Genomic DNA, 25,694 nt, shown 5'->3' with positions numbered 1-25,694 from the left:
GTATCTATCAAAGCCAAAACCAAACAGTTTTCCAAGCAGATGAATTCCCAGTCCCTTTCATCCTGTCTTGACAATGCTGACTGTTCTGTTTCAGCTTCTGAATCATAAGATCCCGCGGTCAGGGACTACGATTCTGTTACCTCCTTATTGCTGCTCCTGTCACAGAACTGGCACATGATAGGTTCTCTATAAATGTTGACCGAATGAATGAATGAGAGAGAAAGGTAAATAACATGCACTCTGTTTGGATAATGGTCTTGAATTTCTTCCAATCGATGCTTTGTGCATCTTCCTCATTTGGAACCTACAGTAGCGGCATGATTCTGGGTTCCCACTGAAACTCACAAAAGACCAGATGTCCTCTAGAGATTGTCAGAGGAAAAAAAGGCTTTAAAGGTCATCTGTTTTAATCAGAAAAACCAGAATTCTAGGTAAAGCAGGCCAGTTAAATTGGTTTGACAGCCAACCTCAGCAGCAAATGCAGCATCCAGCATCTTCCTAGATTGGTTCATTTCCCAAGATCTGTGATTTTTAAATGAGGAGTAGGATCAAAGGTCAACCTTACCCCCTGGAGCACAAGCTAAGTATGTGCTGTAATCACATCACAGAGCAAGCTTCAAAAGCCCGCAGTGTAGTGACGGCAACCACCTGTCTATCTTCAAACCAGATGAATGGTTTTCTGATGCCATATAATCAGAAAAGTGGATGAATAAAGAGCAGCGGATCCTTATTTAACCAAGCTCTCCTCATCTTGTCACGAATGAAAAGCACATGCACAATCCTAGCCCAGGTGAGAAAGAGAACCTGCTGGAAACTGCCAGAAGCCTTTTATTTTCCTGTAACCTTTCAGAGCCTGGAGGTGTCACCAGTGACTGTCAGGAATGAAAAACAAATAATGCTTTTCCAAAGCACAAGACTCCAGGGAAATGGAGAGCCAACTCTACAATGTAATCCCTCCTCCCCAGAACCCGAGCCTTGCTCAGTACAATGGTCTCCCCAGAAAGTGCTGTGACATTAGCATGTTCGGAGAACTTTGCTTTGATGACTGTGACTGGCAAGAAGAGGGCAGCAACAATAGGTTGGCCCAGCAAGTTGTGGCTTTCAAAGTGCAAATTGGAACTTATAGCCTCCAAGAAGATGAAAGGCCCCAAATTCCTTCTGATTGGACAGATCTGGTCCTTCCTAAAGTCTCAGTCATGTCTGATCTTCCTTCCAGGCCAGGATCACATTTCTAGCAGCCTATTCAATTGTCAATACCCATGATCCATCCTAAATCCTAAGGTCCAAGTCAAGAATCACACTCTCACTGAACCTGCTGGGAAATCACATGGTGTTGTTTCTGCTATCGAAGGCACTGCCGTGGAGAGGTGGGGATAACAGGGAAAACCCGCAGGGCAGAATGGGAAGCTATAAGGCCCAGATCTACTCCCTACAACTACCTGAGTGGTTTTCTTCCAATGGCTTCCCCTCTCTGAGCCTCAGCCTTCTCATCTGTAAAGTGGGAAAGCAACACCCTCCTGACTGAGGATCGAAACAAAGCACAATAAACTCTTTTCTCCAGTCTTAACAGAAGGAATTTAATGAATACACACCACCTCTCTCTCCCAATACAGTTGCAACAATAAAGAGTCAGGAGATCCAGATTCAAATCCTGATTCTGCCAATTATTTGCTGAAGAAGACAGGTCCCTGAGGCTCAGGTTCCTTAACTGAAAAACATCATCTGCAGCCTCCTGAGGGTTGAGTGGAGATCAAGGAAGAGGTTGTGTGTGAGCAAGCCCAGCAAAAGGTGACGTCCTTAGCTACAAAATGAGAGGGATCACAGTAACTCCCACATTCAGAGACTTGAATCAGACACCCTGTATGTAATAAATACTTAGCTGAGTGCCTGACACATAGATGATGCTCCATAAATGTTATTTTTTAACTTAAGTAATTATTATGGTGTCATTTAATTAAATAATAATTAATTATTCGAGCACAAATGATGATGGTTGTTCTTAGCCTTACCACCGAAGCAAATTAAAGTTCTGTCCTTGGAGAGACAGTGTCAAGCTAACAGTATCTCCCTGGGGCCCCACCTGCCAGCAGGGGAATGTGTCTAATGGGGGGTCTCTCTCCAACTCCCCCCTCCCCACAAAAACCATGCACCAGGTAGAGACCAGCGGCACCAGATAAGGCTCCTTAACACAGAAAGAGAAAAGCCCATTCCAGCCTGGCAAAACACACCCCTCAATTTCACCTGTTTTTTCTGTTTACTTTTTTAACTTTTCGACTTAAACTGCTTGCTGCCCTGCCCCACTGGGGCTCCAACCAGCCTGAACTGGTTCTCTTGCAGACTCTACTACGCAGTGTGCAGATTGATTTTTACACTGTGCAAAATCAATCTTGGGTGTGCAATTTCTCTGGTGGCTCAGCCTCGGGGAGAATGCTTCCTTGGCAGGTTCCATGATCTCAAAGGGCAGGAGTGAGCAGGCAGAGCACGATGCAGCTTGCCGGCAGCCAGCGCTAGAGAGGCAGGGGGATTTAGAAGGAGACTGCCCAGAGAACGGTGTTAAATTGAACCTCTTCATCCCAACAGCAGAACATTTGGGGTCTCAGTTAATCCTGAACCAAAATAGCCAGGGTAGGGGTTACACTCAGAAAGTCTAAGTGGCTGGGTTAATAAGGCTTTTAGGATTTCTCATGCCGAGTCTGCAGTGCACAGACCTATCCAAGCATCAATTATAACAGCATAAAACTTTCCGGAATGGAGAAAGGGCGCTGAGTTCATGATGCTTGCTGGGGTCTGACGGGTCTTCATCCGCCCCCTCCGAATCTTCCTAGTGCTTCATTACTTTGCTCCCTCAGCTATTCTCCAGTGCCTTCAAAACTCCTTCCAACTTTGCTTTAATGAGCAGCCTCTGTTTATTAACTCTTTGGTCAAAAAGAAAAAAAAAAAAAAAGAAACCTAATACGTCTCATTTCTTGCAAACTGCGTAAGGTTAATTTCCATCTAATAAAACTACGCATAGGGTGTTATGCAAAATCTATTTTCTTCTGAAGGATGGGAGAGCTGACCACTTGTGTCCCCAACAGTGTGATGTTGGGTTTCCAGACGTACGTTCTTGGGGCACATTCAGTGACTGAGCCTCAGTTTCTTGATCTATAGCTTGGGACTGTTTCCCAAGAAATGGCATTTATTGTGATGATTAAGACACCAAGATCCCTGGACTTCCCTGGCGGTCCAGTGGTTAAGACTCTGCGCTTCCACTGCAGGGGGCACGGGTTCAATCCCTGGTCCGGTAACTAAGATCCCACATGCCACACAGCATGGCTGGGAAGAAAAAAAAAAAGACACCGAGATCCCTGCCCAGTTTGGATTTATATTGTACCAGGCACTGTGCTAAGCATGTTACGTGATTCAGTTCGTCCTCCTAAGAAGCCCATGGGATGGAGTTATCACTATTCTCCCCATTTGACAGATAAGGAAGCTGGGACAAAGAGAGTTATGTATGGGACTTGCTCAAGGTCACAGGGCAGTGGGAGCTGAGAGTCAAGCCCAGGCGGTCTGGTGCCCTCATTCTTAACCAGTAATTGCTTTTCCTTTTTCCTTTTCTCCTTCACTTCCCCTCTCCTTCCCTTTGCTCTCTTACGTCCCTCCTCCTTTCTAATGTTGCATCTACTCCTTAGACGTGTGCCTGTTTTTAAGCTTGTACGTGGTCTGACCAGTAATTTCATAGGGTCCCCCACAACGTCCTGGTCCCCCATGCAGCTAAGCCGACTTCCCGTTACTTGACTACAGTGGCCTTTTCAAAGCAGAGAACCAGTGGCCACTCCTTCTTCCTGCAGAATCTAGCAATTTCCCCAGCCCTTCTTTCTTTATCTTCTAAGGTATCTGCAAGTTCCTCCTTGAAATTCCCTCTTTCCTGCTTTGACACTATAATACCCTATATTTCTTCCCCCTTACATGGTTACCAATCCATTCATCCATCATCCATCCATCCATCCATCTACCCATCCACCCATCCATCCATCCGTCCATCTATCCAGTTCATTTAACAATTATCTGAGCTCAGATTCACCGTAAACTTGGACAAGTCATTTTACTTCTCTGATCTTCTATTACCTCACCAATAAAACAGAAATATTAAAAACATAGCTTATAGGATTGTTGTTAGGTTTAACTGAGACAGCAGATGCAAGGAAACCTGGCTCACAGAGGTGCTCAACACATATTTATTGTCTCATTGCTAATTTTCTCTCACTCAATCAACCTTAAACTCTTGAGATCATTTCTGGCATTTTTTTTTTTCTTTCTTCCCCGTCAGCCCATTCACCACCAAGCCTCTAAAACCAGTCCTTTCTTTTCCACACTTCTTTTGACCTTTATTAGCTCACAAGCTGGATTTCTTGCCTTCGGTTTTTCTGGACCCAGTCCGTCTTTCACACCGCCCCCAGATTAATTTTTCTGAAATATTATTTTCCATTATGTTATTCCCTTCTTCAAAACCACCACTGAATCTCCACTACTTATTTTTCTTCAATTTTTTCTTCTTTCACTTTTCAAGTTTATTATATTTTTCATTATAAATGTAATATATACATATCAACGGAGATTTGTAGAGGGGAAAAAAATCACTCAGGAACCCATCACATGAACAAAACTGCAGTTAGCATTTTGAAAAATATCCTTTCAGACTCCATCCCCCTTTTTTCATACATAGAAACTTTTTTTGCTTAGTAAGAATCCTACTCCACACATATTCTCCTATTCAGTATTCATTTCTCGCTTATATGATTTTTTCATGTCATCATTGTCTTCATAACCTTCCTCTTTAATGCCTATGTAATATTCCATTGAGTCATTTAACGAGTTTCCATCTGCTAGAAATTTAGCTTATTTGTCAAGCACTTAGGAGAGCCAGGCACACGGCAAACACTCAATAAATGTTGGCTATTGTTATTATTTCCAATTTGTGCTATCACAAATAATGCAGAGAAGTATTTCTGTACATCTTTTTCTGTATTTAGCTCTGTTTCTTTAACTTCTCAGATGTGGATTACTGGCCCAAAGGGCTTTACTGTTTTTAGGCCTTGTGATACTGACTACTGCAGACGCTGATGGCTTCCCACTGCCAAGCCCACATCCCCTTCTGGCCTTTCGTTAGTGGACCCAACTTCCACTGCAAGAATCTACACCTCTTTACCAAGGGCTTCCTCCGGGACCAGACTTCATACTCAGCAGTCTGATAGTGCTCAAAATCAACGGCACCTGGGGCAGTTCCAAAACAATGCCCACCCAAATCTGTGGCATAAAGACTGAAGCTCCCATGCCCCTCAGGTGTGATAACTCTGAGGTATTCCACACTGGCTCCCAAAGGTCCCCAGGTACCTGCAGTAGCAACTGGCTGAATCAAAGACCCTTTATGTGGCAGCCCTCCCTTCCTTGCTTTGTTTCCCCACCCCGCTAGAGTTTTCCCTGGCTCACCTTCCAAATGAAATTAACTGCACTCACATTCTCCTCTCAGAATCTGCTTTTTTTTTTTTTTAATTTACTTATTTTTGGCTGCGTTGGGTCTTTGTTGCTGTGTGCGGGCTTTCTCTAGTTGCAGTGAGTGGGGGCTACTCTTCGTTGCGGTGCGCGGGCTTCTCATTGCCAAGGCTTCCCTCGTTGCGGAGCACGGGCTCTAGGTGCTCAGGCTTCAGTAGTTGCGGCACGTGGGCTCAGTAGTTGTGCTCACAGGCTCTAGAGCGCAGGCTCAGTAGTTGTGGTGCACGGGCTTAGCTGCTCCGCGGCATGTGGGACCTTCCCGGACCAGGGCTCGAACCCGTGTCCCCTGCATTGGCAGGCAGATTCTCAACCACTGCACCAGCAGGGAAGCCCCAGAATCTGTTTTTGAGGGAACTCAGACTGAGACTGTGACACTTACAGGCAAATGACTAAAAACCATGCTAAATCCTATCCATTCACCTCCTCAAAGAACCAACTTCCATTTTCCAAAGTCTCATTGCTTGTTAGACCAAGATTTTACATGTTTGTCTTGAATTCCCATCCCAGTCATATCAGGTAGATATCACTGCCCTCATTTCATAGATCTGGCAAGTGAGGCACAGAGAGGTTAAGCAACTTGTCCATGGCCACACAGCCCTGCAGTGACAGAGCTGGGATTCAAACTGTACTTCCACCTTCCCCCCAAGGCCTGAGCTCTTAACGCACATAGTGTACTGCCAGGCACTGCCTTATAATGATAGTAGGATTCTTTGGCTAAAATAACACTGGTACTACTAATAGCTGTCATTCATGTAGCACTGATCTAATTTCACATATTCACTGTCACCCAGAATGGCCTCCTCACTGCCCTCTGAACATGCTATGAGTATTTCTACCTCAAATTGGGACTAGGCTTCCCTCCAGCTCATAACACCCTCCCTTCCTTCTCTGGCTAAATCCTATTTCTCCCGCTATGGTCTTGATCACATACCATTTTCTTCTTACTCTGTCCAAGTCCACTACTGACACTCCTGACTCTCCCTCTGACTCGCTTTCCTCATCTGTAGATGGGGACGATAGTAAGACCTACCTAAGAGGGTTGAAAGAAAGCATCTAGCACAGAGCACACTTCATCACAGGCAGGTAATGGATGGCATCTATGCAATACTGTCACTTTGACCTTCTATAACCTTTCCTCCCAGCACTTTCTAGCCCTCAACCAACCTCCATTTCTTTGCCCCACGTTTCACAGACCATTTCTTTACTAGTAAATTAAATGTCATGTGCTTGAGGCATAAGAAAAAATTATCCAAAGCTTGTAAACTAGACCAAAATGATTGATGGCAATCCTTTGAACATCATTCAGGGACAAAGGCCATGGGAAGATGTCTAGGAGCACGTTCTTAGCTCATCTCACTGCTTGCTCTTGATTGAGGCCTCTAGACTTAGAGAAGTCGCCAGTTACTTGTCGATTTTGTCCAAGTGGAGATGCAAATAATTTCTGTCTAACATAACAGATAATCCCAACAATTTAGGCATATTGCACATTAACTAGTTCTTTTTCTAACTGAACAATCTCTTCCTAATATTTCTTTGTTAAATTGCTCATAAATACCCTAGCTTATTAAATACCCTTTGAAACTACCATCAGATCTTACTGGTTTCCTCATAATCTAATGAATTAACGGTCATATTTACCTGAAAGTCATGGTTTTACCTTTTGAAAAACTATACACGTTTGGGGCTTGCTTCCAGTTATTTTTTCACAGACCCAAGTTTCGATTCTGACTTTCTAGTAATAATGAGATGGGGTAGAGATAAAAATTCCCTGTGTGTGCTGGGGGGGTATAAAGCTCTGCATTTAAACCAGGTCTTCTCACCTCACGCTATTGACAGTTGTGTCAGGGTAATTCTTTATGGTAGAAGGCTGTCCTGTGCACTGTAGAATACTGAACAACATCCCTGCCTTCTATCCACTAGATGCCAATAGTATCCCCTCCACCAGTTGCAACAACCAAACATGTCTCCCGACATCACCACGTGATCTTTGGTGGGCACAACTGCCCCTGGCCGAGAACCACTGGTGTAGACTGAACTTCTCAAGTAAGAATCATGGGCAGGTATCAGAAGGGTCAGCAAAGATTCACAAGGGCACACAAAGAATTATTCTGGGTGGGTTTCAAAACCCAATGGCTGTAGACCTAGCTGGCCTTGAGCTCTTCTCATAGACCCAGAAGTGTCATTGTCTTTTTATTATTCTTCCCTCATGTCTCGAATCTCCTCAAGATTAGCATCTGCAGCATCTGTGTCTGTCTGGTTCACCTTAGAGGGCCTAGAATTTAGTAGGTACCAATAGTGACTAGTGCTTAATAGGTGTAATATATATATTTATGTAATATATTTAAATTTATATGTATTTATGTGGATATATATACACATCATGTACATGTGTGTACCTGTGTATATGTATACTTATGTATGTTGTATATGCATATATACATTCTGTGTATATGTGCTATGTATGTATATACATCTGTATATACATGTGTATATATATTATGTATTGTGTTATATATGTATGTGTGTAGATATATAGACACATATATGTATACATATATATACACATACACACATTACACACATACATATAAAATCAAAGGAGGTGTCTGCCAAATCAAATGAAGGGTAGCAGAATATACGACCCCAAAATATACCAGTTTGGCATAAGGATTATTTTGAGCTAAAGGCAATTGAGAAGAAGTGGCTACAAGAAAAGCTTACTGCCGTCCGGCTATTTGCCTTAAAGCAGGACAAAACTTTACAAAGGAGTCCTTCTTCCCCTCTCTACCTGGAAGGACAAAAGTTAATCACCGGAGACATCTTTGGATCCTTATCAATGGAGAAGGCAGACTTAAATCTGCATAACCTATCTTACTCTTGTTTACCCTGCTTTTCCTGGTTACCTCCCCATAACTGGCCTCCCACATACTGTTCTTTCTCTTTAGTTTAAGAGAGTATTTAAACCGGAGTTCTAAGCCACCTCTGAGAGTTACTCATTTTCCCCTGGGTATCTCTCATGTATACATGAGTTATATGTGTTAACAAATTGTTGGTTTTTCTCTTGTTAATCTGTCTTTTTCTTAAAGAGCCCCAGCTAAAAACCTAACATGGGTAGAGGTATGGTTTTGCCTCCCCTACACAGACTGTCTCTCTGTCCTCACCCTAGTCTTCTGGTCTGCCTGTGTGGACAGAAATTTTCACCTAAAGGCATCCTGCAAACACAGCTCAGGGCCTCACAGAAGTAAACACCCATGGCCATAATGGGACCAAGCAGAACTTTTAGCTCCTACTCCTGTGTCTTGGTGATCTTCATTTTGTAATCTCTGCTTTCTGTGGGGGAGCCACGTTCCTAGCCTGGCTTTGTGTCTCCCTCCTTCACCCAGAAGAACACCAGGTAGTTCTCTCCCCACTAGCCCACTGGACCAGCAGCTTCGCAAACCTCAGAGAGCATCGAAATCCCCCGGAGGGCAGGCATGTGAAGACACAGATTGCTAGGTCCACCCCCAGAAGCTCTGACTCAGTAGGTCCTGGGTAGAGAATTTGCATTTCTGAAAGCTCCCAGGTGTTGCTGACACTGCTGGTCCTATAGGTCAAGCCCCAAGTTCTGAGACCCCAGAGTCCACACAGCTTGTTTTCCCACCCAAGTCCTGTGAATCCCTATCTCATGATGTCCTCTATGTAAGAATACCCTTACCCCTGGGAGTTTGGGGAGAGCACTGGTAATGCAGCCTTGGGGAGCATCTTTTTGAAACTCAAATGCACGTTAAAGTCTCAAGGATGTTCAGTCATGAAAAACAAAACACAACCTGGTTCACTTCTCTGTGCAACTTCAGAGTTTCCCAAAATATTAGCACATGCAAACCTATGTTTTCCAGAACCCTTATTAACCACCCACGGAACCAGTATGTCTTCACAATACACTTTGCAAAACAGTGCACTGGAGAAATGATGAGGGAGGGCTGAATCAGACACTCATGTGGCTTTGTATGATCCCCTGCTGTCACCGGGGAAGGCTTTAAGAATCACAGGGAGCCCAGCAGAATCCCTGTCACCTGGGAGCCGGCCGTGTGGGTGACCAGGTCTCAGCCAGAGGCCTTTCAATCCCCAGCTCCTGTTCCAGTCCAAACTGTGGCTTTTCCTCTAGACTGGAGACTCAGGAAGGTATTTACAGTCTCTTAGCTGTGCCTTTATAAATCCTCGCTTCCCAGGACCACAAACAGGCATCCTGGGCTGGTCAGGGGGCGAGCCCTGCTGCCCTTCCCTGTTGCACTGCGCATGACTAAGGGCTTTGTCACTCTGAATATTAAACGTGAAAGAGAAATACAAATCAGCAACCCAAGGTTAAGGGCAGAGAGGAGTAACATACATGTTTAGGGAGCCTGGGAATCAAAGAAGGTCTTGGATAGGTGGCAGGTGCTGATGGGGGAGTGTGCTTGGGATGGGGAGCAGGTCGTTGATTCAGACTATGATGAGTGCCTTAGACCTTAGATTGCCTTCTCTTTACCAGCGTTGGAAATCTTTAACTGAACCAGCCAAGGGGTGCCAAACATTCTTGTTAATTTGGGTAAATCCTTTCAGCAATTGGGGATCAACTGGAGTACAACGACAGCATGTCAATTCAGTTCTTTCCCTCACCCTCTTTCACTCCTTCTCCCACTTTCTCTCCTCTCCCTACCTCTCTCCCTCTCCCTCTCTCCTGCTTTTCCCTCTTTTCCCCTCCCTCTCTTCTCTCCCTCTCTCTTCCTGAGCCACATATGCTTATTACTTTTTGAAGTCAGCCACTCTAACACACCTCCTTCTCCTATAGTTTCTGGGTCTTACTGTCAGGACCCTACACCAGAGACAAGTGAGCCAGATGGGCATACTAACCAATGAGACAAAGATGGATCTTAATCCACTTTGGAAATCAGCAAAACAAAAGCAAGGAACCATTGCTTTATTTCTAATGGGCTAAAGCTACCTGCAACCCTGAATCACTATTGCTTTCAATTAGTAAAATGTGTGAAAACCAGTGTAGCAGTCAAAGGATGATTTGGGCCCAGAACTCCCTGGGTCGCTTGCCAGCCCCAAGTTTCTCGGTATCCTTCTGCCTCAGTTTTCTGATCTCTGAAATGGGGCAGACAATAGGGCTCTTTTAAGGAATAGTCAAGTTAGCATAAGTAAAACAAGCAGGATGCCATTAGCAAGTGGTGAGTGCCTGTAGGATAGGTTGTGTGTGCTCAGGGGTGGCACTTGCAGGAACCCAGAGGTTGGACTGCCCGAGGTCGGCTTGTTTTCCCACTTAACGACAGCTTTATTGAGACATAATACACATACTATAAAGTTTACCCTGTTAAAATATGCAATTCTGCGGTCTTTAGTACACTCACAGAGTTGTGCAACCATCACCACTATCTAGTTCCAGAACATTTCCATCACCCCCAAAAGAAACCCCATACCCATTAACAGTCGCTCCCCACTCCCTACTTCCCCCAGCCAGCCCTAGGCAACCACTAATCTACTTCTAGTCTATATGGATCTGCCTATTCTGGGCAGTTCTTTCCATTTCATGGAGTCATACAACATGTGGCCTTTTGTGTCTGGGACTGCCCAAGTTTGAATCTCAGCCCCAGAGCTAAAAAACTCTGTGACCTTTATCAAGTTCTCCTGGAATTCCTCCATCTGTAAAATGGAATTAAAATCATACTAGATATACCACAGAGTCATTAGGAGGCTTGAATATACTAATTAATACAACTAAAGTACTCACACAGGGCCCAGCTCATAGTAAGCACTACTAAGATGTCAGCCTCCATTACGGCCACTACTACTAATATTACTAGTCTGCTGTTCCTCTGCCCCAAAGCATGCGACTGGTGGTGGGAACCCAAAGATGAATAGAGCACAAAGAACATAGCTCTTGCCCTCCCCTATGCACAGCCTGGTGGGGATTACATGATTAGGAAACCAGTTTAAACGAACACAAAGTCTTATCATATGCACATTTAACTAATGGAAATCTAGCTCTTCCACCAAAAAGAGAAGGAAAAAGAACAATTTAAATACTGCAATTAAATGCTATAAAATTATATCTTGCATATATTCCTTATTATGCACTGTACATCACTGCATGCATTATACATTGTTATATATTGATTACAGTACAAGGTTGCGTACACAGAACCAAACACACTGCAATTTAATGGGCAACTTAGAGATCTCAAGGTTAATGATGACTCTATGTTTGCCTGAAACCTTGACTTTATAATCTAACCCTTGAGTAAAATGTGACTCTATTATGTGTCAACAACAATAATTCACAACGATTCCAGATAAATGAAATCAGCCAACAAGTAGTTGGTGGAGTTGGGCGTTAGGCTGAAGTAGGTTCCAGCTGGTCAACGCCCGTTTGCAAAGCACTGCTTCTGCCCTCTACAAGTTCACAGTCTCATTTTGAAAATAAACCACATAAACATACTCATAAGAGGTTGGTGAGTGGCAGAACTGGGTTTAGGAAATAGATGGAAATAATCTCTCACCCTACCAGCAGACAGGACAGGAAGATATGAGAAGGGCTGCGCTCTTCCCTGCCCCCATCCATCCCTTTGCCTGCTTTGTCATTCTCCAGAGCACACAGCACCACCTGATAGACATCGTGTATCTACCCATTCATTTTTTTTTTTTAAACTTTTTTTGGGGGTTTATTTATTTATTTATTTTATTTTTTGGCTGTGTTGGGTCTTCGTTTCTGTGCGAGGGCTTTCTCCAGTTGCGGCAAGCGGGGGCCACTCTTCATCGCGGAGCACGGGCCTCTCACTATCGCGGCCTCTCTTGTTGCGGAGCACAGGCTCCAGACGCGCAGGCTCAGTAATTGTGGCTCACGGGCCTAGTTGCTCCGCGGCATGTGGGATCTTCCCAGACCAGGGCTCGAACCCGTGTCCCCTGCATTGGCAGGCAGATTCTCAACCACTGCGCCACCAGGGAAGCCCCCCCATTCATTTTTTATTGTCTCTCCCGCAACCGGTATGGAAGCTCACTGTGGCAGGGGCTTTGTGTACACTGTTCACTTCTGTATTCCCAGTGCCAAGAAGAGAGTGAGCACTTAGAAGGTTGTCAGTAAGATGTGTTGGTGAACGAATGAATGAGGGTAATTATTTAGACAACCTCCACTTTTCTTCCATCTTTTGTTCCCAAAACACCCATAGTCTGTTCCTCCAATCTCAACTCGTTTATTCCTAAATTGTTCAAAAGTAGTGGGAAAGTATTCCTCAAAAATGAGGGCCTAAGGTAGCATTCCAGGGCTTTGGCATACTGGTACCATCTAGTGGGAAAGAGCATATTTGCAGGTGGGTGCTAAACTGAATTTGGAGGGTTTATAAAAACAACCACCACAACTGTTTCCTTTATCATTAACTCTACTGAGGAAGTTTCCAGTAACACATAATGGTGGCAATTGGAATCCCTTATATACTCATGTTCTACTCAGGGCGTGTACTGCCCATCCAAGCACCTGTCATGCCTCTTCATTTTTCTGCTCAGAACTTTTCTAAAACCATGGTTGCCCCCAGGGTCACAAAGGCTCAGCAGGGAATCACAGAGGAAATAATGGCACCAGAGGCCACCCTTGACCAATGGAAAGCGGGCATAGGTAGATGTACACTCCAGCCTCCTATCCTGCAGAGGGACCATTCTGAAGCGAGTTTTACACAGTTCTTCCAAGGGCCCCCAGCAGCAGTGAGCCTCCGTTGCCCATGACAATAACCAGCTCAAAGATACACTTTTTATTGGCTTTCCTTCTTTCTTGTTTTACAGTCCTCATGTCTGTGAACTGGAATCATCTCTCACATCAGCTCCCTGCGTACAAGCCTTTGTCTCCATCACCGTTTGGGAGAACTCAATCCAAGATACAGGGTTTAGCACCAATATACCTTTGGGTGGTGAGTAAGCCTTAAGAATTGTAGTCCAGATAATTAATATAAAAGCTGAATTATTATATCTTTTAGAGCTGGTCTAAGAATTACATTCCATAGTTGACTACCAGCATCTTTACCTTGATCTAAGTTAACGTAGAATCCCAGTGATATGTGGTGCTAAAGAAGTACCACAGTTCTCATGAAGACAAGACAACAAAGAAAAAGTTCTGGTCTCTATCCCTGGCCTCTGCCCTATTCCAATTTGACCAACTGGTGAGGCGGCTAATGGTTTAGATGAGGGATCAGCAAACTACAGCCTGAGGGCCAAATCCAGCTCTGCCTGTTTTTGTAAATAAAGTTTTATTGGAACACAGCCCTGCCCATTTGTTTACATATTATCTGTTGTTACTTTTATGCTACATTGATAGCATTGAGTAGTTGCAAGAGAGACCATATATTTACTCGATAGTCCTTTACAGAAAAAGATTACCTACCTGTGGTTTAAGTCATTGGTTGCCATAGTTTTGGATTCCCAAAAGCAAAATTTTAAGAAAAACAAAAAATAGAGAATGGCAAAGGTTTGCCAATAACACTTTAACACTAAGGACAAAAATGCCCTCTATGTATTAACCAACTTCATTTCACAAATTATAAGACATTTTAACCCTAAAAAGTAGAATGGTCATTGCATCAGAACAATGAACATTCCATCCCCAAAGAGAGTAGTGGATAAGCTCAGAACAACTGCCTATCCCATTTAAAACTTTTTTTCAGAGCACTATCATTTTCCAAAATTATCATGTTTACTTATTTTTGTTGTTTACTCTCTTTCTCCCTTATGAGAACATAGACTCCATGAGGGCAGGCAATCTTGTCTTTCTTAATCACTGCTTCTCACCCAGTGTCAAGCACCCTGCTTGAGATATGGTCATTGGTCGGTAAATATTTGTTAAATGAATGACTTAATCAAATGTGGAGTGAATAGATTGGGGCACAGGTACATCCTGAGAGAGGCAGAAAGGCAAGGTCACTGTGTGGGTGGTGAGGACTGGGGCAAAGGGGGAGTGTGTGTATCTGCCAGCACAGGGGCTCTGTGAATGCTCCCTACTCTGTCTCCAGGACATGAAATGGTGCCAGGCACATAACAGGCACTCAACAATGTTCACTGAATTAGTGGCTACCCTGACTAAAGATCCTTAAATTGAATTAAAAAGAAAAAAAGAAACCTCATCTAGTAAAACACAACTAAACTTCAGGTTAGATTCAGTCCAATTGCAACCCACTGTAGATCTGAGTGTCTGGATATAGATACAGGCTGTGTATTTCTCATTTTCCTATAGATTGGGGAAAACAGTATTGTAGACAGTGGCACTCAGGAGACACTGGCTTGGACAATGGAGTTCCTTGGCATTCCCAGGGAGGGATGCCGTCCAGCTTCAGGGCTCAGCAGCAGGCAGGAAACTGCCAGAGAATTTACCTGCACGTTGGAAGCTGCAGAGGAGCCACACCCAGGCTGGGTCCTGGCCTCTGCGTGGCTGTTCTCCCTGGGATGACTGTTCTCGCTGGGGGAAGCATGTGGTGTGGGTAGCTTGTTAGTCCCTGGTCAAACACAAGGACTCATCGATAAAGTATACAAAATAACCCTGAGCTAACCCAGTTCTGAAGGTTGTAACCAGTAACCCAGAGAGGAGGTCCAGGTCCCACGCCTACTTTTAGAGACAAGGAGTTCAAAAATGAGGTCATCGCAGGCAGCTATTTTGACTCCAAGAGAGCCAGAGAACAAAATAGTCAAGGAAGAGAATTCTTACATCATTTGAGGGCACAAGGGAGCAATTTTTTATATACCAGGGAAATATGGAGGATAACTCACATGCCCAGAAATCAGAAATGCATGGGTTCAAACCCTGATCCCAGTTCTTAGTGGCTGTGTAGCCTTAGGCAGATGACTCATCCACTCTGAACTTCTTTTCATCATAGATAAAAATGGAGACAAGAATAGTTGTCCCTAAGGGTTGCAGTGAGAATTTGAGATAATATATTCAACTGGCACTTAGCAGTAAATTATACAATAAGTTTACTACAGTAATTTCGATTTATTTTAAATAATAATAATAATCATAAGTGCTCATGGTGTTGGCAAGCATACCCACGTACATACTGCCCTGATAAAGCCTCCTGGGAACAGCTGCTGGGAAGATACATCTAGAAGATACCATCCCACCAGATCAAAAAATTTTATGAAGCATAAAATCTCCAGGAGAATGATCACTGGGGAGCTCCCAATATGAGATTTGGCAAATCCTTCTATGGGGAGCAAACTTTATTTTTTTAATGTCCGTACAATTTTAAGGACACAAGTATTTTTCCCCTCTAAGTTAGTCAGATGCTCAAGTCCAGGGCCCCATGGTACCTTCAAGCCATAAACTACTTTGCAGCATGGAGTATAAAAGTTAATGCAACCAGTATTCTTTAAGCTCCTAGCATTGGCAATCATGTGATGAAGCCGTAAGCATACACTTATTTAATACTCACCTGCTAGGCAGGTGTAGAGAGGTGTAGCCTCTCCTTTTTAGACACAGGAGGAAACAGAAGAAGAGAGAAAAAAGGTAACTTATCAGAGGTCACACAGCATGCAAAAGGCTGGGTCAGAATTCAAATTCACTTCTCAAAGTCTCAGAAGTCTCCCTGATCCTCATAAACTAAGACACTAGCTCCTCTGGGTCCCAGGAGACCAGAGGCCCTGATTCACCTCCAGCACTTCTCCTATTGAGGACCAGGACCGTGTTGTACTCATCTCCGGATCCCCAAATTAGCAGAATGCTTGGCACTTGCTAGATATCAAAAATTGTGGGAAGAAAGAAGAAAATATGGGAGGAACAGAGGGAGGGTAGGAGGAAAGATGGAAGGAAAGGAGAGAGAGCACAGCAGCCTCACCCCTTCAATACTATCTCAGCCCCTATTGTTTCCTATCGTAATAATTACCAAATGTGTATATTTCAGCTATTTGCTTTCTTGTTCCTTATTGGCTGCCCTCAGTAGATCACAAGACCACGAGAACAGTTTCCATGTCCATGTCCATCTTGTTTACCTATGAACTCCCCAAATGCTTCAGTAAATACTTAGCAAGTGGACAACTGTACATCCCTCACCTTCTGAGGATAACGTACCTGTGCTGCTTTTTTTTTTTTTTTTTAGAGAGAAAGCAGTTGTTAAACATTTAGCAGCATACCACTGCCTGGCACCCAGCTGAAGAAGATTACTATACCTAGGAACATAAACATCACCAAGGCTATATCTAGGATGCTGAAATGAAGTTTTGTTAGCATTCGCAAAGTGATTGCTGAAAATAGTAGATCATTATTTGCTTCATGTAAGAAATATTTCTAGTGCTGCTGATTGAATGTTCAAGAAACAATTAAAGGGCTTAGCAATGTTTCTCTCAAATATCTTTTGCATGAAAATCCTCAGAGATTGGTTAATTATAAAGGCTACACATCAGTCACTCTAGCCAAGGGCACTGCCAGGCCCCACGGTGCCCATCCCAGATGCAAGCATGGATTGGTCTGCGGACATCAGCGTACCTTGGGGCCCTGGACGCCTCGCGTGAGGAGCATGCTGCAGCCTGGCTAACACCCCCATGGGAAGAGCCCTCAGGCCCTGTTTATGACGTCAAACACATGGTTCCTTGTTTGGGCAACTGGCTCCAGCTTTCTGCCAACTGGAAGAGCCAGAACTCAAGCTTGCATCTTTAACACCTCCCTAGCCCTTGTCCTGCCATCTCAAACCCAGCCCTGCCAAATTCTCCCCTAAATGTCTCTAGGATGCTCTGAGTAGGGTGTGTCTACTTCTCTCATCTGCACTGTCACTCCCTAGTCTAGAGCAACAAGAGTCCCTGCTCTTCCTATGATCTCAAGCCTAGACTGGCTTCTCCCTTCCATTCATATCCAGCTCCATCCACTAACTACACTGCAGCCAAATTACCTTTTCAAAATAGAAATCTGGCCTTGTCACAGTATACCCTCCCCATGTTGCTTTCAATGACTGCCCATTGCTCCAGGACGAACACCAAAATCCTTGAGATGGCTGACAAGGTGCTAGCAGCTCTGGCAACCCCAGCTGTTCCTCACACCACTCTCTGGGTTGTGTGGTGTTTCCTCCTGCACAGGCTTCCCCCAGGCCGGGCCTTCTGCCTGGAATGCTTCCCCCATCACCACACCCTAGTGTTCCTTTGTCCATAAGCCTCACTGCTCCTCCAGACTGTGGCCCAAGCAGCAGGCTATCAGGGAAGCCTCCCAGACCCTTCATCTGGATCTGATGCCTTTCTTATATTCATTCATTCATCCATTCATTCATTCATTCATGTTTACTGAGGGCCTACTATATGCCAGGCTCTGTTCTAGGCCCTGAGACTACAAAACTGATTCAATCAGACAACAACACGTGCTGTAACGGAGCCTATATTTTAGTAGAGGAGAAAGAAAAGGCACAGACAAGCAAACCATATAGAATGACATGATCTCACACAACTGTGTTTCCGTCCATCTAGCAGTTGTCTCTGTTTTGAAATATTTATTAATTGACATTGATCTCCCCTGCCAGGGGATCTCTTGGGGTCTGAGCCCCAAGAGAAGAGAGACTGAATCAGCCTTACTGGCAGCTGTACCTGGAGCACACAGTAGGTCCCACATGTATATAATAGGTATTTATTGAATCCATTTGGTCCCAGGTGAATCTCCCTGAAGTCAAGTTGCTTGAGTGCTTGGGGCATAGAAGGGACAATTCCTAATACAAACCCCTAATGTCTCTCTGCACTTTGACAAGGCTCTCTGCAGTCTCTCTGGCTGTAATTTTGAGCCACAGCAGGAGTCAGCAAATTTTTCTGTAAAGGCCCAAATAGTAAATATTTTAGTCTTTGTGGGCCATATGGTGTCAACTCTGTTGTTATAGCACAAGCACAGCCATAGACGATTATATAAATGAATGGGCATGGCTATGTTCCAATAAAACTATTTATAAAAACAGGCTGCAGGCAGGAATTGGCCTACGGGCCATAGTTTGCAACCCCTGAGTTAGATGATCCCAGATGCCCCGCAGCTTACAGCAGTTGAAGGCGGGGCCTGTGTGGCCTGAGTCAGCCATGGGTTCTACTGGCAGGGTCCAGCAACTCTCCGCAGACCCCACATTGTTTGACAGGGAGATTATCCCAATAGCTTGAGCTTCAGGCATTTGCAGTCACCATCTCCTGCAGCTCATGGAAAAGCAGTTCCCTGCCACCCTGGAGGAAAGAGACTTTGGCCTAGAGGCCGCATAAGGCAGGAATGAGGCTGCCACATTCCTTGCAGGGTCCCCAGGCTCCTCCAGAGGCTGAGCTCACTTCCTGGCCCTGCCCAGGCATGTGGCAGGGCTGCTCTCAGCTGAGCAGCTGCTGCCCTCCACCCCAGCCCAGCCTGCGCTCAGCTGGGAGACACAGGGGCTTTGTGCTTCTGTAGCAGATTGGGTGACACTCACTGGGGCCTTTGAAATGAGACATGGCATGTTAAAACGTGCCTATTGCTAAGGCTAATTTTCAGGAATTTGACTTCTGCTGGCAACTGACAGAAGAAAAACAATCACTTTTTTTTTGTATATGTATGTAGGTATATTTACGCTGATCTTTGGGGTCTGTAGCTACTGAAAACAATAGTTACCTGAGGCTTACCTGCTGGTACGGGATGAGTGGACAGATTAGTCTAGTATTTATGGAGCCAGAGGACATTAATTGTAGCATTAGCACTGCGTGTAGACTGTGGTGGGTGTTAACTGCTAAAAACAGTTACAAAAACATCACACAAACTGCAGTTGGCACTAGAGGTGACAATGTCCTGTGTATAAAAGCACTCTAGACAACAAAGCTACGAAGCTAACATTACCCTGAAGTTATAAATGCTCGGAGTGTTAGCTCAGTTCTCCCAGAGTTCCCTGCAGGACTAAGGACAGTAAGGTGTTGTGACGTTCTGATGATACGCATCCTGTGCGTGAGCAACACTGTTGGAATGGCAATGCCCAGGGAGTCACTGTACTCCAAGGGCAGGGATGCCCTTGCTGTAATACTTCGTACAGTGCACTAGGGCCTACATATTATCCAGTGGTCCCAGAGCCCCTTGGCTGCTGATGTAGAACAATGTTTAAGGTGTACCAACACCCTGGTACCAGCACTCAGACTGACTGAAAACTGCAGTGTGTCACTTCTCTGGGTGTAACTATTCCACATGAAACAGTGACCTGGGTGTTGTGTTGCTCTGGGTAGCCCTAGTCACCTAATGGCATTGATGGTAATAATGTTCTCAGGGAGGAGGTGCAGTCCCCTTGGTCATGTTCTTCCAAAGTTCACATCCATGTGGTTCAATCAGAGCAATCAAAAAGGGGCTAGTCCCTTCCTTTCCAAACAGCCTATCACTGAAAAACTGACTACATCAGTTTGATCAAGGCTCAAAATTTGCAAAACCAGAAGTTCCCAATGGAAATGCCTACAAGGGCAAGTAGGTAAAATAAATGAGTACAATGGGCTGGGTGGACAGTAGGGAGTGGAGGGGATTGTGGCAAACTACAGAGGCATGTCCTAAAGGGGGCAGTAGTGACTCAGCTCCAGGGAAGAGTGGCCTTGCAGGAATGTGGCTCTAGGGCTGCCTAACCTTCTGACATTTTAAGAAATGCAAGAAACCTGTTTTGTTTTGTTTTGTTTTGTTTTTTAATGTACAATATCCTACTTTTCAAAACATTTGGGCCAAACAAGAGACATCCATGAGCTACATTTGGCCTGTGGCGTCTACTTTGCAACTTCTCCCTGGAATCTAGAGTTGCAGAATTGGGATGAATGGGCTTCAGCACCACCAAGTAGATCTCTCGAGGTTCAACCTGCTATGCCAAAGGGCGACCCATTATCTCCATGAGCCTTGGCTCAGACGGCATTTCAAGTTTGAAATGTCATTTCTTCTCCTCCCTAGCCTACCCTTAGAAGCTTCTCTCAGTAGAGAAAGAAATCACTTTCCACCCTAACTCCAGAATAAAGCCACTACTTCATATCTGGTGAAGGTGCAGGGGGTCCTACAGTCCAGCCAGTCATCATTTGTACAGTCTGCTCAGATAGAGGGAGCCAGGCCTGGGGTCCCCAGGCGGCTGCAGAGGTGATAAGCTGCAGGGAATTGTATTGGCAGCATCCTTCAGGAGGGTCAGATTCTCCCAGGCGTGTGGGTGCCTTGCCCACAGCTAAGTGGAAACGATGCCAAAACCAGTGGTCACTCGATTGATTCTGTCCAACTGGTTATTGTAATTGGATGACAGACTGATATTTCCCTCTCCTTTTCAACTGGTGTTGCACGGTGAGTGCATCTGGCTAATGATTCGCTTTTCTGGGTAGTGACCTAATGGGGAAGATTATCTCCTTTCACAGGCAGAACTGTGCCTGCCGTTTGGCTGCCTAAAGAGTAAAACCAGGCCCAACCGAAGTCAAATGCCAGGAAATTTCAGAACTTCCTCACATATCATACTGCATTGTCTACCTTTGAAATGTTCCCTGCTCTAATACTCAGAGGGGATACATAGTTGAAGAATAAAATAGAACAGAAGCAACTACAATAGGGAAAAAAAGGAGGAAAGATACTCAGTGCAAAATGACAGGACTTCTCTTTAGGGGAGCTTGTAGAAAATAACTGAAAATAAGGAGAATAGTTTGGTTTTGATGGAGCTTCTACACTGAAGTTCTTTAAAATATGAGCTGTAGATTTAGAATTTTGTAATGCTGTGGATGGAGCCCTCTTCTGGAGAAAATTTTCAACAGGTATTAAAACAAGATCAAAACACACAGAGATGAACACACACACATAAACACACACACACACACACACACACACACACACACACACACACACACACAGAAATATGTAATACTGTTGGCTACTGTCATTCAGATGCGAATTGAATCCATAGTTTGGCCTTTTCCTTAGCTTCCACCAGATAGAAATTAACTGGACTCCCCAAGCAACTATCTTTTTGGAAGGAGGTAAAGAAAGAAAGATATTCTCCAGAACCCAGCTGTACTTTTACCTCAACAGTGAACTTCAGATTGAGACTCAACATAAACATCCAAATGCTGGTACTTTTAGATAATGCAGTTATTGGGTACATTGGTTTGTTGGGCAATGGCACGGTAACACACAGAGGATATTTCTAGAAAAAAAATAGATTTATTTAATGGAAAGCCCAAGGGCTAAAGATAGAAAAGAAGGGACGGAGGCAGAGCAGGAGATATTAGCTAAGATGACTGTTGGGGCTTTTAATATAGACTGTGGTATTACATAAATTCCAGATCACATATTCAGCCTTACAGTTTATTCAATCTCTTTGGGGACTTGCTAAAAAAGTTGTTCAGACATATGAACACTACCACTTGGCAATTCCTTTCACCACTTATATCTCTGCTTCCCCAGTGCTTTTGAAATCTTATAGGCTGTCACATGTTGAACCCATCTCAGAGCAAGAGATGCCCTCTGCAATTCTCACAGTCTTTCCTCCCCATCAAAAGGGTTCTGCAAATAAACACTGCCCTTAAAATACAATATATGAAGTTGCAGGGGCACTAGAAGACACTGATTCTCATTTAAAATCCTGAAAATCAAGATTCTGACTCCAATAAAAACCTCCCCATTTTAAATCAACATCTCAGAATTCCGTGGAAACTTTAGTCACTCCCAAGTGACTGCTCTCCAAACCTGAACCACTCCCTAAAATCCTCATTCTTGGGGGATTACTCATTCATTGTTAGAACTTTTGCCTGCCTAGATGTGATACCCTAATTGGGTTGGGGGTGGGGGAATCATATTTACAGTGGAATTTCTAGCTCATGTCCTCTCTTGATTTGTTTCACATTCATTATTTATCATAGCCAAATTCCAGAGGCCACTTCTGGTAAGGGCTTACCCAAAATGCCCCAGGGGAGAAGAGAGGTGACTGCTCCTCAGCTTTGCCAGCTTCCAGCCATTGTTGCTTAGAATTCCTCTTCCCCCTTCCAAAATGCCTAAAACAGCAACCTAGCCAATAAACTTACAGAGATTGATGGCTTCCAAAGCCAGACCCAGAGTACTACAACTGTGGTAGAAAAACACACACATATTTGCCTGAACACCACTAAGGCCGAGTGACTAATTGGCTTTATTACATTGTTTTTCCCCTTTCCTCTGTTTTCTCTCTGCCTCAGGAAAGTTTTGTTTTCGCTTGTTGACTCAAAGGCTCCTAGACTCTCCCCTCCTTTTGCTACGGCACACAGAGCTCTGCACTTGAACCTCTTGCCGGTTAACTGATTTGCACCAAAATGATTTCCCTGCAAGGTGCTATTGCTACCAGGATATCAATTGCTGTCCTAATGTGGACATTTGCTCTGATTATGAATTACAATCTAAGAGAGAAATAAGCCTCTTAGGGCGGGCAATTAAATTCTTCGTAAAACCTCTGCTCCCCCATCCTAAAGAAACTGAGAGAGCTGACAGCCTTCAGAAGCCACCTGTGTCAGTCAGGCCCTGGGGGAGGAGACACACCAATTGCTTTGCAAAAGGCATTATGTAAGCCCCTAGTGCATGGGAATTGCTGGGTGCTGTCATGTGGTCTGATTTGCTCGAAGGAAGACGAAACTTCAGCCAAACCCTGGAATCCACACTGAGGTCAAAACATGCCCACGGAGAAAAGGACTGTAAAGTCCTGGGTAAGGCAGTGGTAAGTGCTCCCAGACACCTCAAGCTCCCAGAGTGCTAGGCCTTGTGCTAAATGCATTACCTAGGACATGCTGTTGAATGCAATCCAATCTGCCTAGCAGTCCTAGGAAGGTGATAAAATTACTTCACCACAGAGAATCTGGAAGCTCAGAGAGGTTAAGCGAGTTGCCCAGGTGGTACCACTAGCATATGGCAGAGAGGATCTGTCTGAATCAGAGGCATGCTCTGAACCACCCTGCTAAATTGGGATATATATATCTATACATCTATATATAGATGTATAGATATATATACACATACACACACACACTACCTCCGGGATAGAGTTCACAAAGTCTAGAAAACTGGCTCACAGACAGGCATAGGATTTGTGGCAGAACTTAAAGCTACAGGGACCCCAAGAGAATCAGCCCAAAGCCCTAGTAGAAGAAGAGTATGACTGGGCACTGATGAATGGGGGCTGTGTATCCAGGGAAGAAAGAAGGCAGGAGTTGGGAGGGGGCTCAGCAGCCAGGCACCCTACTCTGCCCCCAAGCACCATCATCCACCCTCACACCCAACTCTGAGTCATTACCATGGTTACTGCTTCCTGGGACACTGACCCATTTCCGAAGTCTAAGCCCCACGTGGACGCATCAGTGGTCTCCCCTTAGCAGGCGGCACTGCATCTCTGCTTCCCAGCCAGCCCCTGCCTGGGACTCGAGCTGCCTCACCCTCCCTCTCACCCCACTCACACACTCACACATGTGCCTCTTCCCCTGGCATCCAGGAGTCCTGGCCAGGAACTCAACACCCATTTCCAGCACCCCAAGGCACTCCCTGTCTCCTTCCCTCCTCTCTGCCTGGCCCTGCCTTGATCTCAGCCACCCACTTGTAGCCTGCTAGCTCATGCCAAGTCCCATAGGCTGCCAGGAAGGCCGGGGGGGACTGGGTAACAGCGCTCTCAGAACACAGGCCCTCGAGCAGGGCTGAGCCGGCCGCCAGCCAGCACCTCCAGTCTGGCCTCCTGAGAGTACTGCTTTCCTGCCCACAGACTTCCTGAGATCTCCGAGATGCAGAGATGGTTGCTTAAGGACCACGTCTCCATCGCCCCCTCTCCCGGGTCGCCGGCCCTTCCCTCTCGCCTCAGCGCCCTGAGGGTTAACAGGCAGCTGCAGCCTGGTGGGCAAGGCTTGAACTTTTCTCCGCGCTCTGCGCCCGCCCGGGAACACAGCAGAAGCGGCATTAAGGGCTCAGGGCCGGAGCTCCCGTGGGCCAGACAAAGGGGGCGCGGGGGCGGGGGCGGGGGCGGGGGGGAGTGGGCCTGGGGCCTGGGCGAGGGGACGCGCTCAGGCCCTTCCGGGCCCGAGGTCAGGGAGGGAAGGGACCCCGATGCGGGCGCGGCCGGCGCCTTTGAGCGACAGCGGCAGCCGGGCTGCGGCGTTCGGCTGGCCCGAGGCGCCTTCCAGCGCGCCGCCGGGCTGGGCGAGGGGGCCCGGGCGCCCCGGGAAGTCGGCGACGCCAGGCCGACCTCTCCAGCCCGGCAGCCCGCAATCCCGACCCGAGCTGCGCTTCCCCGATCGGCGCTGGGTTGGGGGAAACCACGACTCCTTGGAGTCGCTTCCAGCTGAGTCTCCGATGCGTGAGCCTCCGGAGGAGGCGAATCAAAGTTACCACACTTGATGTAGGCGAGAATGTCGCCCCTGCTTGCAAAAAAAAGAAGGACTCGGAGCTCTTTCCACATCTCCCGAACATATACATACACAACCCGGAGTGGGAAAGCAGGCCCACCCCCTCGCCCTCCAGGATCTCAGGGGCTGGGTATGACCTCCCTTCTGAGCCCCGAGCTGTCTTCGCCGCCGCGCCCGGAGTCCCCTGACCCCCCGAAAACCCCCTCGCCCAGCCCGCGCCAGGCAATCGGAAGGCAGAAACGGGGCGCGGGGTGCGCCCAGCAGCCTCTCTTCCCTACCTGGGACAGGAGAACGCACAGGACGAGCGGAGTTGTCGGCTGCATTTTGCCCAACTAGAAGCGCCTGGCGGCGTTTTCATTCATGCACGCGGCTGCACTGAGCATATTTTCCGTGGGAGCCAGGCTTTGAGGAGAGGCTCTGCCTCGCCAGCCAGCCAACTTCCCAAATAGATCAGCGGCAGCATCACGAAAGCATTGGGTAGAGGCTGATGACCAGGACCAATGGCTTTACAAGACGGATTCCTTCATAAAGCTCTCTCGTTTTTGCATGGCAGAGACGGGGCGAGCACCTCGCGCAGAGCGAGCCCCTCGGAGGAGGCGGCCCGTTCGCTTTTTTGGACTGTTGGGGCCCAGCCCCACAAATCACGCTGGGCAACGCCAGCTGATGCCACTTTTCCAAAGAATGGAATTCCACCGGGTACTGGCGGCCACTTCCAGCCCAGTGCAAAAGATTCTCTTTATTAAAATGTTAATAAGATCCACTTTATTTCCAATAAATCAAATAAAATGACCCCAGCAGTTCCAGCCCTTTCTACGCCAGGAAAGACTTGGCGGTGGATTTTCTTTTTTTTCTTTTTC

General features: G+C 45.8%; 1 long non-coding RNA gene across 1 annotated transcript; it reads right to left on the bottom strand.

Annotated features, from left to right (window-relative positions):
* On the bottom strand, window positions 1–25,694 carry LOC309622254. Its single transcript, XR_014240645.1, has 3 exons — window positions 25,116–25,694; window positions 15,295–15,429; window positions 1–1,801 (listed from the first exon to the last, which is right to left on the bottom strand). It is a non-coding gene; the product is annotated as an uncharacterized lncRNA (long non-coding RNA).

Source organism: Balaenoptera borealis (assembly GCF_965194805.1).
Source record: "Balaenoptera borealis genome assembly, contig: HAP1_SCAFFOLD_1904, whole genome shotgun sequence".
Taxonomy (NCBI): domain Eukaryota; kingdom Metazoa; phylum Chordata; class Mammalia; order Artiodactyla; family Balaenopteridae; genus Balaenoptera; species Balaenoptera borealis.
The sequence above is the reverse complement of the archived record's forward strand: the minus strand, read 5'-3'. Positions and strand labels throughout refer to the sequence as shown.